The following is an 18,786-nucleotide window of genomic DNA, read 5'->3' as shown; positions in this document are numbered from 1 at the left end:
AGAAAATCAACATGGATGATAATGAACAAATATACAAAGGGAGATTAGATGCTAAAGGTCTTCAACAAGTTTATAAACACGATAGTGTCAATAAATCCACACAATTGGCTCTAGCGTCTCTCTTTTTCTCTTTACTTTTGTTAAGTTGATAAACATGATTGCTTTTTATTCTTTTGTTTTCAATTAAAATATTATGGCTTAATTTTGGTTGATGCTAGATTAATTGCATTTCTTTGTTTAATATTACTTCTACTTTGTTGATATGTTCTATGCATCATTTGTTTACTCGTTCAAATAAAATCGTGTATGTTATTCTTGTATTATAAAGTGTTTGAAAACATTTGAATTAATTATTTCATCCAAACAAGATGGTAATTAGTGGAAAAAATATTTGAATGGTGCATGTTCGATTGATTTGCCAACGGATTTACCATAACATTGTCAACATAGTTTTAAATACTATTAATTAAAGGAAAAGTAAGTAATCTGGCTTTTTCATGTCATAGTTGTAAATCTTGTGATTGTTATTTTTAGTTTTGCGATCATATTTTGTTTGCCTTGATAATTTTTTAGAATTAATTTAGTGATAGTAGATTCAAATCACCTCTTATTATTTCCCTTTACCAAATTGTATTTACTAATTTTATAAATATTTTACCTTTCATATACAATCCCTGTGGAGATGATAATTTGATACTTATCACTTTATTACTTGTTACTGATTGTTATACTTTCACATTTTCGGGAACCAAGTTTTTGGTGTCGTTGTCGAGGATTTTTATTGTTTACTCATTATTTGTGAATTTTATTTTACAATTCGGTTTATTTTTATTTTTATTTTTATTTTTATTTTTATTTATTTGTTTTATTTTTCATGTTTTTATGAACATAAACTGAATCATTGATATATTATCAATTGACCTTGAAATAGAATGCGCCTTTCAACAAAGAAGAAGACAAGCAACCCAGATACAAACTGCAGATATGAATCCTAATTAAAGAGAAAATGTAGCGAGTAATACTCGAAATCAAATCCTTGTTGTTGATGACAAAGACCTTACTATACATCAATACATTGTGCCACTCTTTCATGAGTTCAATCCAGGGATTATAGGACCCAAGATTAAGGCACAACAGTTTGAATTGAAACTAGTAATGTTTCAAATGCTTCAAATGGTGGGACAATTTAATGCGACACCCACTGAAGATCCACACCTTCACCTTCGATTGTTTATGGAGGTGAGTGATTCATTTAAATTGACAGGAGTCATAGAAGATGCATTTAGGTTGAAACTATTTCCATTCTCATTAAGGGACAAAGAATGAGCATGGCTAAATTCTTTACCGTCTGGTTCAATAAGTACTTGGTAGGAATTGGCTGAACGATTCCTGATGAAATATTTTCCATCAAGTAAGAATGTCAAGCTTAGGAATGAAATTACTATGTTGCAACAATACGATGATGAATTCTTATATGAGGCATCGGAACATTTCAAGGAGTCGTTATGGAAGTGTCCACATCATGGTACTCTGTACTGTATCCAATTGGAGACTTTCTACAACAATCTTAACACACACACTAAAATACGCGTCTACAAATGGAGCCCTTCTTTCAAAATCATATAATGAGGCTTATGAGATTCTTAAGAGAATTTCTAGAAACAATTATTAATGGTCGACCAATTGATCAGCCACTGGAAAAAGAGTAGCAGGAGTACATGAATTTGATGTATTCACTTCATTAGTAGCTCAAGTATTTTCTATGAATAATATGCTGAAGAATTTTACTAATAATGGTTTCAATACTAACATGGCAGGACAACAGCTGAATCAATTTGAGAATATTTCATGTGTTTTCTTTGGATATAGTCATAAGTTTGAAAATTTCCCATCTACTGTATGCATAACTAAAACCAAAGTAGGAGCAGTGTAACAACCTGTTTTAAATGGTATCAAAAACAATGGTTTTAGGACCACAAATCTGACGAGTGGGTCCGTAAATATGATTATTTAATATTTATGAGTCTAATATAGTATTATATAGGAATTTAATATGATAATTTTTATAATTGGACGAATAGTTAAGTATAAGTGGTTTGTCCCTAAAGTAAAGTGGTTTTAAAATATGAGGTATAGGGACTCATTTCTGTAAACCGAACCCTTAAATATTTTTATTAAGTATCTTATGGGAGGCTGAAAATTGGGAAATAGTGGCATAACATAAGTTAGTAGAAGTGGAACCAAAGATACAGTAGTTCGATTTAAAGCTCAAGCTCCAGCCAAAGCTTATGCAATTCATGCACGCGAGGAGGCCTCAACTCCTAATGTTATTGCTGATAACTTTTTTATCTTTGATGTTATTGTGTATGTATTAATTGACCCTGGGTTGACACTTTCATATATACCCACTACGTTAATAATGGAAAAGAGGTTGCCAGTTGAGTCAACTGATTATGTCCTTAAAGTAACGAACCTATTAGGTCAAAGTGTCATAGTTGATCCAGGTTGCAAACAGTGTCTTCTAAAAATTCAGTGGTTAAAGTTAGTTTTGTTTAGGTTTGGTTGGTTGATGCTTATGTTTGAATTGTGGTACCAATGAGGGCATATTGATTAGACACCTAGGTGCACTGTTATTTGGTATGTTTTTGCATGTTTTGGTACATTTTTTGTAGGTTTGTTGGCTAACAATTGCATGACTTATGGTATAAGTAATTTAGGTTGAAATTTCTTGTTTAGAAGGTACTTTCATACACACACAGCCTAAGACACGGTCTGCCACATGATCGTGTGTCTTATAGGGTTACATGACACGGCCATGTGGTGTATTTAATTTTGGTGCAGGTTTGTCCACACGGTAATAGTTAGTTACACTACCTAGGCACATGACCATGATATGGGACGACACGGCCTTCGCCTTGTCACACGGCCTGACCACACTACCGTGTGACCCTTGTTTACACTTTTTACCTGAATTTTTGTAAAAGTTTTGGATTAGTCCAGATTTATTCTCAAGTTATTTTATTACTCGATTAAGGCTCGATTATGGTGGATTATCATTAAATGATTATGATTATATTATGTTATGAAATGTTTGATCATTTATATTGAGATAGTGAATAATGTTGATGTTTTACAATTGTAATACCTTATAGCTTGGGTTAGGTGACTGAACCAGGTATAGGGTGTTACATTTAGTGGTATCAAAGCTACAGTTTAGTCAGTTCTAAGATTGAACGTAGCATGTATTGAGTCTAGTAATACATGCCACTTTATAACTTATGATAGCGTGATGACTCCTTATCAGTTGACTTGTTTTTGTATACATAAAATATGTCAACTAAATCCAATCGAGCAGATTCTGACGAGGTATAGATTTATAGTCTAGCCATCGATTAATGAGCTGCTTAAAATTTGCCTAAGTTTCAAAGGCCCAGGGAGGAAGCTCAAGGTGTCTTTCTCCGTATGATGAATAACATGTTTACTGCTTATATGAGAGTTAATCTCGTGGCTCAACAACCTCCCCGTCCTCAAAGCCCTATACGATAGAATATCCATAGGATTTTTATTGATAAAGTTCAAAAATGTGGGGCCGAAGAGTTTTACGATAAAGTGAGTGATGGTCCAGCTAAAGCCAAATACTAGTTAGAACACACACAGAGAGTTTTAGATGAGATGTTATGTCTTCTCGAGAATCATCTGAGGTATGCAATATCTATTAAAAGATGAGAATTTTCATTGGTGGTCGACTCTAACTGTTGTGGCAAATGAACAGGTTGTATACGTTATTTAGATCAGTTGTTGAATACGAGCGTGTGTTTGTACAACTCAGTAAACATGCTTGTGAGATTGTGTCTACTGAAAAAGAAATGTGTCTCCATTTTGAAGATGGATTAAACGATGAGATCAATATGTTGGTTGGTGCAATAGAAATCCATGAGTTCGTAGTTTTATCTAATCGAGCTCAGAAAAATAGAAAAAGTATACAACCACAAGAAACTGAATGAAAAGAAAACTCATTTTTCAACACCATCAGGGTTATGAAAAGAAAAAGTATACATCCAGAGCGTTTTATACTTCCCCATTGGAGAAAACGAAAGAATCTAGTAGTCATTTTTCAACACCATCAGGGTTTTCTGGAAAAGATAGATCAAAACATATTAATATGAGACCATTAACAACTTCAATAGCTAGTGTAGGTAATGTTTGGAATATTATTAGACTTGAATGCAGCCATTGAGTCCAGAATCATTCTAGGTTATGTAGATTGAAAGGTGGGTCCTATTTTGTTTGTGGATCTCTTGATCAATATATGAAAGACTACCCGAATTGAGCTGATTTGAATGGAGACTAGAATGTAAATCCTGTTGTTACTCCTATGAAAGACAGACGACCAGGAAATAGTGGATCAACAAAAGTTAGTACAATCAGAACCAAAGATACAATAGTTTGATTTGAAGCTCGAGCTCCTGCCAAAGCTTATGCAATTCGTGAACACGAGGAGACCCCGACTTTTAATTTTATTGCTGGTACAATTTCTATCTTTCATGTTATTGTGTATGCATTAATTAACCCTGGGTCGACATATTCATATATACGCACTATGTTAATAACGGAAAAGACTTTACTAGTTGAGTCAACTGACTGTGTCATTAAAGTAACGAACTCATTAGGTCAAAGTGTCATAGTTGATCTAGTTTGCAAACAATGACCATTGAAAATTCAGGGCTACAAGTTTTTCGTTGATTTGATGTTATTGCCTTTTAATGAATTTAACTTTATTTTGGGAATGGATTGGCTGACAGTACACGATGCTGTAGTGAATTGTAGACAGAAATGAATTAATTTGAGATGTCGGAATGGTGAATTGATTTCTATTAAATCCAATAAACTTGATTGTGCATCAAGTATGATTTTAGCAGTGTTTGCAAAAAAATTGATCTGAAAAGGTTGTGATGCATTTTTAGCTTATATTCTAGTCTCTAAAGTATATGAAATGAAAGTTGGTCGAGTATGGATAGTTTGCAAATTCACATATGTATTTCCTGCGAAATTGTCGGGTTTACCGCCTGAGTGGGAAGTTGAGTTTGCTATAGAGTATCTGCAACACATGCAGGACCTTAGCCATCGGTAGGACGTTTAGGACCAGTACTCAAATCACGTAAACCCTAATTACATATCATTTGAATCCTACGACTTCTTAAAGTTCAAATGGGGTTCAGTAATCATCGTACATTGTTCGATATGCAATCGATATATATATATATATATATATGACATTTCATAACACATGTATAATTCAATTTAAACATAGAAACACGATTTAATTATACGAACTTACCTCGACGAGTATATGCAGATACAGAGGTGATTAATCCGAGACTTTCTCTTTGCCCTGATCTAAAGTCGTACAATGTCTGTCTTGATTTATACGGATAAATTTAACTCAATTTAATATATAATTATTCAATTTAGCCTAAAAATATATTTTGGAAAATTACCATTTTGCCCCTATATTATTAATTCCTTTGCAATTTAGTCCCTAGCTTATAAAAATGGAAATTCATGAAATTCCACCACAACCCATTATAACCGAGTATCAATTAGGTCCCTAGCAAGCCCTATATTTCATTTATTTCATAAAGTAACAATGTAAAATTTCTATTTTTCAATTTAGTCCCTAATTGACAATTTTATCAAAAATCTTTTAACAAAAGTTATTTATCTAACAACCAATATTCATTTTCTATTATCCAACATCAAAACTCATGTATATTCATTAATGGTAAAACTCTGATGGATTATAGTCCCCGGACTAACTAGATTAAGCTACATCTTGAAAATATAGAAATAATTAAAAACAGGACAAAAATTCGTACTAATGCAAGGTAATTTTTTTTGCCAAAACTTCATGTAACAGCCCGATTTTGGGGCTAATCAGAATAGTGGTCACTGGACCATAAATTTGAAGTCATAGAAATTATTTTATTATTATTTTAGAGTCATAGTATGATCATAGGAGTGCTTGAAAATTTTAGTGGATTAATTTTAGCGTTTATGAGCCTAATTGTGAAAAAGGACCAAATCGCATAAAGTGCAAAAGTCTTGAATTGATAGCTAAAGGTGTTAAATAGCTAGAGAACCAAAATTAGGGGTCTTTAAAAGGCAAATAGACCCTTGGAAGAAGGCATATCCGGCCATAGAGTCAAAGAGGAGACAAAATTGTCAAAATTAGGTGAGTTGGTGACCAATTTTAACTAGATTAAAAATAAAATAAGGGGACAAGATGTCATCTTTTTCCCACCTTCTTCTCCACCAAATTTTCAGCAAAATTAGGGGTTTGAAAGCTTTAAATTTTTCAACAACTTGAAGCACTCACAAGTAAGTGATTTACATACCCTTTGTTGAATATTTTTGCATTTTTGAGACCCTTGAAGCATGAGCTTTCAAATAAGGGGACTATCTTGCAAAATAATTAAGAGTTTAGGGTTTTGACATGAAAGGATTTGCAATGTTTGCTGAGTTTTTATGGAAGAAAATGAGTCTAGGGTGTCTTATAAACAACTTTTGTGAAAGGTGTTGGCATGAAAACACCGAAAAGGACTACATTCCATTAGTTGTAAAATAGGTGGTAAATGTATGAAATAGTGGGAATTTGAGTTGCTATAAGAGCAAAAAGAGTTCATCTAGACTTAAGAAACAAAGAAATTCGATAAAAATTGATTTTCAAACATAGGGGTAAAATGGTCATTTTGCCAAAGTCTAGGGGCAAAATGGTCATTTTATCGAAGATGTGAATTTTTAATTGCTTAATTTTATTTAGCGATTAAATAAGTGCGCTTTGCAATTTTAGATCAAGAATTTCCAAATCCAAACCTAGATCAGGGGAAAGCCAAGCAAACCGGCTAAATCGACTAGTCGCCACATTTTGTAATCAGAGGTAAGTTGTATGTAAATAATACAACTACATTGTTATTATATGTGCTTGAAATATTATGGCATAAATTGCTTGATTTGAAATTGAGAATGTTTAATGATAAATGAGATAGTAGAATTTTCGTTGGAACCTTAAGAAGTAAATCGGATATTCATGCCATGACATTTGGGTCATTCGTGTGTGAGCTAGTGTAAGACATGTCTGGGACATGCATCAGCCACATTATGAGAGCCAGTGTAAGATCATGTCTGGGACATGGCATCGGCATTGAGACAAGGGCTAGTATAAAACATGTCTGGGACATGCATCGGCTACAAGATGATAGTCAATGTAAGACCATGTCTGGGACATGGCATCGACTTGAGATGTGAGCCAGTGTAAGACCGTGTCTGGGACATGGCATCAGCATTTTACCCATGTTTGAGGTTTAATGAATATTCGGTAGTATTTCGAATGGTTCAACGGTGAATGTTATGTTATTAATCTAATGAGGAAAGTACAACTATGTTGTGAGTGGCACAGGTACCTAATTGGTACGTATGAGATATGAGCTCATTGTATAATATGTGACTTGTATGGATGGTGATCAGTAAGTTATGTCTATACTTACCTTGGTATTATGAGCATGTTGATTATCGATATATTGTTGTTGTACATTTGTTTATATGCAACTTTCTAAGCTTTTATGCTTACTCCCTTTCTTTTCCATTTCCTTACAGTGCCACCTATCTAGCTCAAGGATCATCGGAAGTCAGATATATCGATCACACTATCAAACGAAGCATTCGGCATAGTTGAATTTATATTTTTGAATATGGCATGTATAGGACTTCGGCTTTATTATTTTATGTCATTGAGGATTGGCCATATGTATTGGCTTGGGTCGGAAACCCTTCAACTTGTATTAAGCCTTGAATGATGGCTACCATTCATTTTGAATTTATAAAAGATGCATTACCATGGTTGAATGAATGTCTATTGTGGCTGATTTGGTTATAGGAATTATGCTTGTTTTGGTATTGGTTGGTATTTGTATAGAACCACTTATGTAAAGGTGGCAATGAGGCTTGGTAAATAGCTTTATATTGTCCACACGGGTAGGCACACGAACGTGTGTCTAGGCCGTGTGTGACACACGGTCTACCCCATGGGCGTGTTGTCTGGTCGTGTGTCCCCTACACGTAAAAATTTTAAGTCACTATGCATGGTAATAAACACATGGGCAAAGATACAGATGTGTGTCTCAGCCGTGTGAAGGACACGGCCTAGCACACGGACGTGTGCCTCAGCCATGTGACATTTTGAGCATGCTGACGTCAGAAATAAAATGTCTATGTTTTTGTACACAGGCTAGGACACAAGCATGTCGTAGTCGTGTGAGGGACACTATCCATTGACACGGACGTGTCTGGCCATGTGAAAACCCCTGTAGGTGTGAATTAGAAATTAATTCTATGCGGATGTGAACATGGGTGTGTCCTAGGGTGCTTAGACCGTGTGAGCCACACGGGCCAACAGCACGACCATGTCGAAACAGTCACACGGGCGTGTTACCCTTCCACACGGACGTGTGTCCTGTTTTAAAGGAAAATTTCTTAAGGTTGGTGTAATGACCCAGAATTGTCCCGAATAGTTTTCAACGGTCGATTTGAGGCTTGTAGGCCCATACTAAGAAGTTTAAAGTAGAAATTGAAAAGGTTTTAATTTGGACAGAGTTTCGGTAACTTGAGATTGTTTGTATGCATGAGATTAAGTTAGGTAATGCCTCATACTCTGCCCCGGCGTGGGTTACTGGGTTGGAGTGTTACATTTAGTGGTATCAGAGCTATGGTTTAGTCAGTTCTAGGACTAACCTAGAAGGAGGAGTACGAGTCTAGCTATACATGCCATAAGTGTATATTGATAGTGTGGCGATTTCTGATGATTATAAATTATGTTTTTATATAGTAAATGAATCCTGATAGAGGCACGGCAGATGACGTGGAAAGTAATGCGCCGACTCCCACAGAAGGGACTGCGCCAATTGAGAGTAAGCCCGTGAATATAGGCCAAGGTAGAGGGGCTAGAAAAACCTACCTCTGAATGATGGATGCTTGGTACATGGAGTTTGTTCGTGCGAATCCGAACACTCCACCTCCCCCACCTCCACCGATTCCTCAGTATACCCCTGTAGCTCCGCAAGGCGTAGACATGTTTAGAAGAGCGAAGCCTCTGGTAGACAAGATCTAAAAACAATGGGCTGAGGAATTCTAAGCTAGCATAGATGATGACCCGGAGAGAGCAGAGTTTTGGCTAGAAAATACCATTAGGGTATTTGATGAACTATCATGCACACCTGAAGAGTGCGTGAAATGCACAGTGTCATTTCTACGAGATTCGACTTATCAGTGGTGAAACACTCTAGTGTCCGTTGTACCAAGAGAGAGAATCATGTGGGAATTCTTTCTGGAGGAATTCCAAAAAAAGTATATTAGCCAAAGATTCATAGACCAAAAGAAGAAATAATTTCTAGAGCTAAAGCAAGGCCGAATGTTAGTGACGGAATATGAACTTGAGTTTGTAAGGCTTAGCAAGTATGCGCGGAAGTGCGTATCTACAGAAACCACCATGTGTAGGAGGTTTGAGGACGGCCTCAATGAAGATATTCGAGTGTTTGTTGGCATCTTAGAGCTGCGAAAATTTGTAGAACTTGTTGAAAGAGCTTGCAAGGCCGAAGGATTGATTAAAGAAAGGAGGAAAGTGACTTTTGAGTCACGGGATTCAAAAAAAAGATAGATGGGGAAATCACATTATTCCTCATCTAAAAGATCGAGAGAGTTCACTACCGATCAAATGCTTTGGTGGTGTATTCGAATAGGAACAAGAACTGGTAGAACACAACTTCTAGAGCCCAGACCACTTCGGTCGCAAGCGTTGGTAGCACTTGGCCAAATAGGCCAAAATGCTCGCAATGTGGTAGGCATCATTTTGGCAAGTGCCGAGGGAATGAGAGGGGCTGTTTCAAGTGCAGATCATTGGAACACTTCATCCGTGATTGTCCTGAATTGGATGAGAGAGAGAGAAAACAAGATGTGAAAGCAAGTAGCACTCCCTTGAGGGGTAGACCACAAAAGAACCCCGCAAGTGGGGCTAGCAGTAGAGGGACGCCAAAAGATGCTGCGGTGAGGTCCGAGGGCAGAGCGCCTGTAAGGACTTATGCTATTCGAGCTCTGGAAGAGGCAGAGTCCCCCGACGTGATCACGAGTACCTTTTCTATCCATGAAATACATGTTGTTGCTTTAATTGACTCGGGATCTACTCACTCTTATATTTGTATGGATTTGTTACCTCGTATTAGTATGCTAGTAGAGTCCACTGAGTTTGTAATAAAAATGTCCAATCCTTTAGGCAGATATGTGCTAGTCGATCAAGTATGTAGAAATTGTCTTTTGACAATTAGGGGTTATTGTTTTCCAGTTAACTTGATGTTATTGCCGTTTAATGAATTTGATATAATCTTTGGGATGAACTGGTTGACTGCTCATAGTGTTGTAGTGGACTGTAGGAGAAAAGTTATTGAGTTGAGATGTAAAGACGGGAATATTCTTTGAGCTGGACCAGATGAGTCAGATAATCTGCTTGTAGTAATATCGTCTTTGACTACCGAGAAATATTTGAGGAAAGGATATGAGGCTTACCTAGCTTTTATGTTGAATACTCAAGTGTCTGAGTTGAAGATTGAATCAGTGCCGATAGTTTGTGAGTTTACAGACGTGTTTCCGAAAGAATTACCCAGATTACCTCCAGTAAGGAAAGTTGAGTTTGGAATTGAATTGGCCCCCGGTACGACACCCATCTTGATTGCTCTGTATAAGATGGCTCCAACGGAGTTTAAAGAGTTGAAAGCGTAGTTGCAAGAGCTAACGGACAAGGGCTTTACGAGACCAAGTTTTTTCCCGTGAGATGCTCCGGTACTCTTCGTGAAAAAGAAAGATGGGTTGATGAGGTTATGTATCAACTATAGACAGCTCAATAAGGTAACAGTGAAGAACAAGTATCCTTTGCCAAGGATCGATAACCTGTTTGATCAGTTAAAGGGAGCCACTATATTTTTCAAGATTTACCTGAGATCCGGATACTACCAGTTAAGAGTGAAAGAGCAAGATTGTGACAGCCCTAAATTGACCCTAGTCGGAAAGTGGTTTCGAGACCACTAAACCGAGTCATAAAAATAATTAATTGTTATATTCTATGCTTACTATGTGTGTGCATGCATATGTGGAAGTTTCATTCTCTAATTTTACCAATTTTATGAGAAATTATTAAATAGGGATCAATGTGAAACATGGTGAAATATGATAGGCTAATTTTAAATGGCTTATTAGTGCATGTTAACACAAGGGTGGAGTTGCATGTCAAATAACCCATTTCCTAAGGTTAGTGGCTGGCCATGACATGATGATGGGCAAAGAAAACATGTCCTAGACATGTTGGCCTAGTGCATTATGGAAGGAAAATAAAGAAATGAAAAAAAGGAAAATGATGAAAAAAAGAGTGTGGATGCCCCCCTTGTTGCCGTGAGTTGAGGAAAAGAAAGGAGAAAAATTTTGTTGTTCATCCTTTCTCATTTTGTTACAATTGCCATGACTTGAAAAGAAAAAAAAGTGTCCATTCTCTCATTTTTCTTTGCATGGCGAATGTACTAAGAAGAAAGGGGGAAGCTTGAGAAAACCAGCCATGGGAGCTTACTAGACTAAGGTGTTTTGATACAAGAAGGTATGTTTTATGCCACTCTTGAAAATGCATGCATAGTTTGGAGGATTGGTTCAAATTTTTCCTTGAATCTTGGATCGAAACTAAGTTGTTAGGTGAGTTAAATTTCGCCAAGAATGTTGTATTTCCTAATTAGTGTTTTGATGTTGTTGTGATGAAAGCATGGAGATGAGTGAGTTCGAATGTTTAACAAAAGGAGATTTTTGTGCCATTGAGTTCTTGTTGTTATGTGTGTATGTGCATGAGTATTCGCCATGCTATAAAATTTATGTTGCAAAATGATTTAATGCTTAATGTGATATATAATAGTACTTGTGAATGAGCTTGAGAGCACCTAAATTATTAGTTGGAAGTGCCGAATGTAGTCTTGGATGAATTTTAAAGAACAAAGAAATTTTGGGTGACTAGAGGTCAAGGACATTTGGCCAAAGGCTTGTGTGCTAGCAAAATTTGGCCTAGATGAGGTAAATGTTAAGTGTTAAATGCAATGGAAACGCTAGATTAATGTTGCACATTCGGCTATAGTTAGGCATGTTTATGATCTCATTTAGACGATTAGACATAAAAAGGGTGGTAATGAGGCTGAAAATTGTTGAATGGCTAGTTGGGTAATGAATGTAGCATTCGGCCACATGGGGTAAAAATGGGTCAAATGTTCGTGAAATAAAACTTTGTGAATTGATGAATTAATGATGATAGTATTGTTGATGTCATGTATATATGTATAAATATTTGGCAAGACGGTTAAACTAGTTAATTTATTGATTAGCTCAAGAAGCTAGAGGGGGAGAATCAAGCAAAAGCAAAGGAAAGAACATCGAATAGCCGAGTTGGAACCATTTTACCCAACACAAGGTAAGTCATTAAGCATATATTTGGCATTGTTTTAAATGATCATAATATCTATGCAATTGTGTTTAATGAGATGATATGTAAATGAAAATGTATGTGTATGGAATGATGACATTGTTGAATGTAAAAGAAATAGTGAAATGTGTAGAAAGTTTGCTTTCGGCACTAAGTGTCTTGGGCAATACGTGTGTATGCGGTGACGAGATTGGCACTAAGTGTGCATGCTGGAAATATATGGCACTAAGTGTGCATGCTGGAAATATATGGCACTAAGTGTGCATGCTGGAAATATATGGTACTAAGTGTGCATGCTGGAAATATACTGACCTTGGGTGTGCGAGCTCGAAGGGTATGGCACTATGTGTGCGGGCTTAAATCACATGGCACTAAGTGTGCGAAATCGAGTATTAAGCACTTGTGTGTGCGTACTCTATATATATATATCTCCGATCGAACAATTATATGGAGGGTGTGTCTTCATCGAGTTGAGTATGGACAGCGGAAAGAGTAAGTACCTTGAGTTCGTGGCTAATAGATACTATGTTCATGCTCGGAGTTGAGTCGGTAAGTTTTAAATCTATGTGATGATTTCAATTGCATGATTGTTGCGGAAATGAAATGATGTATGGAAATTGCTTCAAATATCCTATTGAATAGTATATGAAATGTAAATGTATGACTTGGTATGAGATTGATCCGAAGGTCTAAGGAACTATGGTATAGTTCGGTATGCATTTGGAACAATGGGCCTTGTTTCATTATTTCATTTTATGATAATTTTAGTAACGGATGGTTGTGAAATGCTTATGACTTACTGAGTTATAAACTCACTCGGTGTTTTCTTGTCACCCATTTTAGGTCTCTTGGACTCAGATCGTTTGCGTGCTCGGGCTGTCGTTGAAGTCATCACACCGGCTGGAAATCTTTTGGTATTGTCTTCGTAGTTGAACTAGGAGAACATTTGGCATGTATAGGCTATTTTGTTTTGTTGAATCTCGGGTTGTAAACTTTAAGCCATGCAAAGATGGCCTATGTGGTCGGTTGAGTGTGAATCTAAAACCTATAGGCACGAGCCTTAGAAACCTTAATTTTGATAAGGTGGCCATAGTTTGTATTATGTATGATGAAATAGTTGGCCATGGAAGAATTATGAAATAGTCATTGTTTGCTTTAGTACCAGATGCTGCCAGCAGCAGTGAGGTGAGATGGAAAAATCACTAAAAATAGTAGAAGTAGAATTAAATAGTGAATAAATTATGAAATTGAACCTTGATGAATCTATTTTCATATGGACGAAACGAAACGACCGTATGAGCTGTATTTTAAGAGATATTCAGGTTTTCATGAAACAGGGCCAGAACGGTTTCTGGATCCCCTGCTCCGACTTGGAAAATTTACCATAAATTATCCAGAAACAATTAGAAGTCATTCCTTATATGCATAGATTCCCCTTTGAGTCTAGTTTCATTAGAAACAAACGGAATGAGCATTAGAGCTCTGTACGAGATGATATCCAGGTCGTAATGCGTAAAGGTCAGTGTAGTCGAACCCTGAAACAGGGGTGACTTTAACTAATAAACTGTACCAATTGGCCCGACCAAAAATTCTAGAAATAAATCCATGGATGGATATATGAGTCTAGTTTCAGGAAAAATTGACGGAACTCATTTTCGAGTTCTGGAACTCGAGATATTATTTTTAAGGTGACAGTAACGCAGTTAACTAGCCTGCCTGGAACAGAAAAAGGAAAACAAAAAAAAAATTTCCAAGAGAGGAATAAGTAAAGTAAGCCCGGTAACACCTCGTGGTCAAATCCGGTGACGGTCACGGGTTTGGGGTGTTACAAAGATGTGCCAAAGACTGCGTTTCAAACAAGATACGGACATTATGAGTTCTCGTCATGCCCTTTGGTCTAACTATTGCCCCGGCGGTGTTTATGGATTTAATGAACCTCATTTTCTGACCGTATCTAGATAAGTTTGTCGTCGTCTTTATTGATGACATATTGGTTTATTCGAGTGATGAGAGCAAGCATGCGGAGCATCTGAGAGTTATGTTGCAAACCTTAAGAGACAAGCAATTATATGCCAAGATCAGTAAGAGTGAATTTTGGCTTAAGCAGGTCGGATTCCTAAGACACATTGCGTCGGGAGATGATCCGAGTTGACCCAAGTAAGATCTCGGCTATTGTAGAGTGGAAACCGCTGAGGAATGTGACTGAGGTCCGAAGCTTTTTTGGGTTTAGCTGGGTACTACAGATGGTTTTTAAACGGATTCTCTATGATAGCTACGCCGATAACAAAACTGCTGCAAAAAGATGTCAAGTTTGAATGGACAGAAAAGTGCCAAAAAAGTTTAGAGAAACTGAAGGCTTTATTGACCGAAGCCCCGGTGTTATTACAGCCAGAGTCGGATAAAGAGTTTGTGATATATAGCGATGCCTTCTTAAATAGTTTGGGGTGCGTGCTTATGCAAAAAGGTAAGGCCATAGCTTACGCTTCAAGGCAACTAAAGCCACATGAGAAGAACTACTCGACACACGATTTAAAGCTAGCAGCCGTTGTGTTCGCGCTAAAAATTTGAAGACACCATTTATATGACAAGAAATGTCGGGTATTCACCGACCATAAGAGCTTAAATTACTTGATGACTCAAAAGGAATTAAATTTGTGGCAACGCTGATGGTTAGAGCTGTTAAAGGATTACGAGTTGGTAATAGATTACCATCTGGGAAAGGCAAACGCCGTCGTCGATGCATTGAGTAGAAAATTATTATTTGCGCTGAGAGCAATGAATGCTAATATGGCTTTGTCTGATGATGGTTCGGTTCTAGCAGAGTTGGGAGCTAGATCGACGTTTCTTCAAGAGATCCGTGAAGCTCAAAAAGGTGATGAGAAATTGCAAGCCAAGAGAATTTAGTGTGAGTCGGGAATTGAATTAGATTTTTGTATTGGTACCGATGGATGTATAATGTTTAAAGAAAAAATTTGTGTACCCAAGGACAATGAGTTTATTCAGAAGATTCTAAGAGAGGCACATAGTGGTCGTTTTTCTGTCCACCCAGGTAGTGTGAAAATGTACGACCTGAAGAAAATGTACTGGTGGTCGAGTATGAAAATAGATATTTCAGAGTTTGTGTTTAAGTGCCTAGTGTGTCAGCAACTGAAGGCTGAACACCAAGTACCTTCGAGTCTACTTCAGCCTATCATGGTCCCCGAGTGGAAGTGGGATCATATCACTATGGATTTTGTGACTGGTTTGCCAGTAACCCCGAAGAAAAAGAATACAGTATGGGTGGTTATGGATAGGCTAACTAAGTAGGCACATTTTATACCAGTACGTACCGACTACTCCCTTGAGAGACTAGCTGACTTGTACGTTTTTGAGATTGTGAGGCTTCATGAAGTGCCATTTTTGATTATCTCAGATCGAGACCTGAGGTTTACCTCGAGGTTTTGAAAGAAGTTACAAAAAGCATTGGGAACCAAGTTGAGCTTTAGCAATTCATTTCACGCACAAACTGACGAAAAGTCAAACAAAGTGATTCAGATTTTAGAGGACATGTTGCAGTGTTGTGTTCTCGAGTTTCAGGGAAGTTAGGAAAGATACTTGCCATTGGTTGAATTTTCTTATAACAACAGTTATCAGACAAATTTGAAAATGGCGTCTTGTGTGGCTTTGTATGGGTGAAAGTGTCGAACGCCCTTATATTGGACTGAGCTTAGAGAGAGTCAGATTCACGAGGTCGATTTAGTCAAAGAGACTGTAAAGAAAGTTAAAGTGATTCGTGACTACTTGAAGGCCACCTCAGATAGACAAAAATCATACGCAGATTTGAAACGAAAGGAAATTAAGTTTCAAGTCGGTGATAAAGTATTTTTAAAAGTATCTCTGGTGAGGAAAGTCCTCAGATTTGGTAAGAAAGGCAAGTTGAATCATCGTTTTATAGGACCTTGTGTGGTTACTGAAAGAATAGGGCCAGTTGCCTACCCATTAGATTTTCCACCGGAATTGAAAAATATTCACAATGTGTTTTATGTATCCATGCTACGTCGATATAGATTAGACCCGTCGCATGTGATTGCGCCATCAGAGGTTGAGATTCATCCGAACATTACTTATGGTGAAGAGCTGGTCAAGATTTTAGCCCGAGAAGTCAAACAGTTGAGAAATAAGAGTATAACGCTTGTGAAAATTTTGTGGCATAGACATGAAGTCGAGGAAGCCATATGGAAACAAGAGGAGACTATGAGAGATCAGTACTCGAACTTATTCACTGGTAAGATTTTTTAGGACGAAAATCCCTAAGGGGGAAAATGTAACAGCATGATTTTGGGGCTAATCAGAATAGTGGTCTCAGGACCACAAATCCAAAGTCATAGAAATTATTTTATTATTATTTTAGAGTCATAGTATGATCATAGGAGTGCATGAAAAATTTGGTGGATTAATTTTAGCGTTTATGAGCCCAATTATGAAAAATGACTAAATCGCATAAAGTGCAAAAGTCTTGAATTGATAGCTAAAGGTGTTAAATATTTAGAGAACCAAAATTAGGGGTCTTTAAAAGGCAAATAGACCCTTGGAAAAAGGCATAGCCGACCATAGAGTCAAAGAAGAGACAAAATTGTCAAAATTAGGTGAGTTGGTGACCAATTTTGACTAGATTAAAAATAAAATAAAGGGAAAATATATCATCTTTTCCCACCTTCTTCTCTACCAAATTTTTAGCAAAATTAGGGGTTTGAAAGCTTGAAATTTTTTTAGCAACTTGAAGCACTCACAAGTAAGTGATTTCCATACCCTTTGTTGAAGATTTTTGTATTTTTCAGACTCTTGAAGCATGAGCTTTCAAATGAAGGGACTATCTTGTAAAATGATTAAGAGTTTAAGGTTTTTTCATGAAAGGACTTGTGATGTTTGCTGAGTTTTTATGGAAGAAAATAAGTCTAGAGTGTCTTATAAACAACTTTTGTGAAATGTGTTGGCATGAAAACACCTAAAAGGACTGCATTGCATTAGTTGTAAAATAGATGGTAAATGTGTGAAATAGTGGGAATTTGGAGTTGCTATAAGAGTAAAAAGAGTTCAGCTAGACTTAAAAAGTGAAGAAATTAGATAAAAATTGATTTTTGAACATAGAGGTAAAATGGTCATTTTGCCAAAGTCTAAGGGCAAAATGGTTATTTTACTGAAGATGTGAATTTTTAATTTCTTAATTTTATTTAGTGATTGAATTAGTGCGTTTTGCAATTTTAGATCAAGAATTGCCAAATCCAAACCTAGATCAGGGGAAAGCCAAGCAAACCGACTAAATCGACTAGTCGCCACATTTTGTAATCCGAAGTAAGTTGTATTTAAATAATACAACTACATTATAAGAGCCAGTGTAAGACCATGTATGGGACATGGCATCGGCATTGAGACAAGGGCTAGTGTAAAACATGTCTGGGACATGCATCGGCCTCGAGAAGTAAGCCAGTGTAAGACATATTTGGGACATGCATCGGCTACGAGATGATAGTCAGTGTAAGACCATGTCTGGGACATGGCATCGACTTGAGATATGAGCCAGTGTGAGACAGTGTCTGGGACATGGCATTGGCACCTTACCCATGTTTGAGGTTTAATGAATATCCGGTAGTATTCCGAATGGTTCAATGGTGAAAGTTATGTTCTTAATCTAATGAGGAAATTACAACCGTGTTGTGAGTGGCACAGGTACCTAATTGGTACGTATGAGATATGAGCTCATTGTATAATATGTGACTTGTATGAATGGTGATGAGTAAGTTATGTCCATACATACCTTGGTATTATGAGCATGTTGATTATCGATATATTGTTGTTGTACATTTGTTTATATGCAACTTACTAAGCTTTTATGCTTACTCCCTTTCCTTTCCATTTCCTTACAATGCTGCCTATCTATCCCAAGGATCACCAGAAGTCAGAGATATTGATCACACTATCAACCGAAGCATTCGGTATAGTTGGATTTATATTTTTGAATATGGCATGTATAGGACTTAGGCTTTATTATTTTGTGTCATTGAGGATTGGCCATATGTATTGGCTTGGGTCGGAAACCCTTCAACTTGTATTAAGCCTTGAATGATGGCTACCATTCATTTTGAATTTATAAAAGATGCATTACCATGGTTGAATGAATGTCTATTGTGGCTGATTTGGTTATAGGAATTATGCTTGTTTTGGTATTGGTTGGTATTTGTATAGAACCACTTATG

General features: G+C 36.8%; 1 non-coding gene across 1 annotated transcript; it reads right to left on the bottom strand.

Annotated features, from left to right (window-relative positions):
* Positions 1-1,422: 1,422 nt before the first annotated feature.
* LOC128294705 (small nucleolar RNA R71) lies at positions 1,423-1,529 on the bottom strand. The gene has a single exon (XR_008285012.1). It is a non-coding gene; the product is annotated as a small nucleolar RNA R71 (small nucleolar RNA).
* Between the last annotated feature and the right edge of the window lie 17,257 nt (positions 1,530-18,786).

Source organism: Gossypium arboreum, chromosome 6, assembly GCF_025698485.1.
Source record: "Gossypium arboreum isolate Shixiya-1 chromosome 6, ASM2569848v2, whole genome shotgun sequence".
Classification (NCBI taxonomy): Eukaryota; Viridiplantae; Streptophyta; class Magnoliopsida; order Malvales; family Malvaceae; genus Gossypium; species Gossypium arboreum.
Note: the sequence above shows the minus strand (reverse complement) of the source record. Positions and strands in the feature narration are given on the sequence as shown.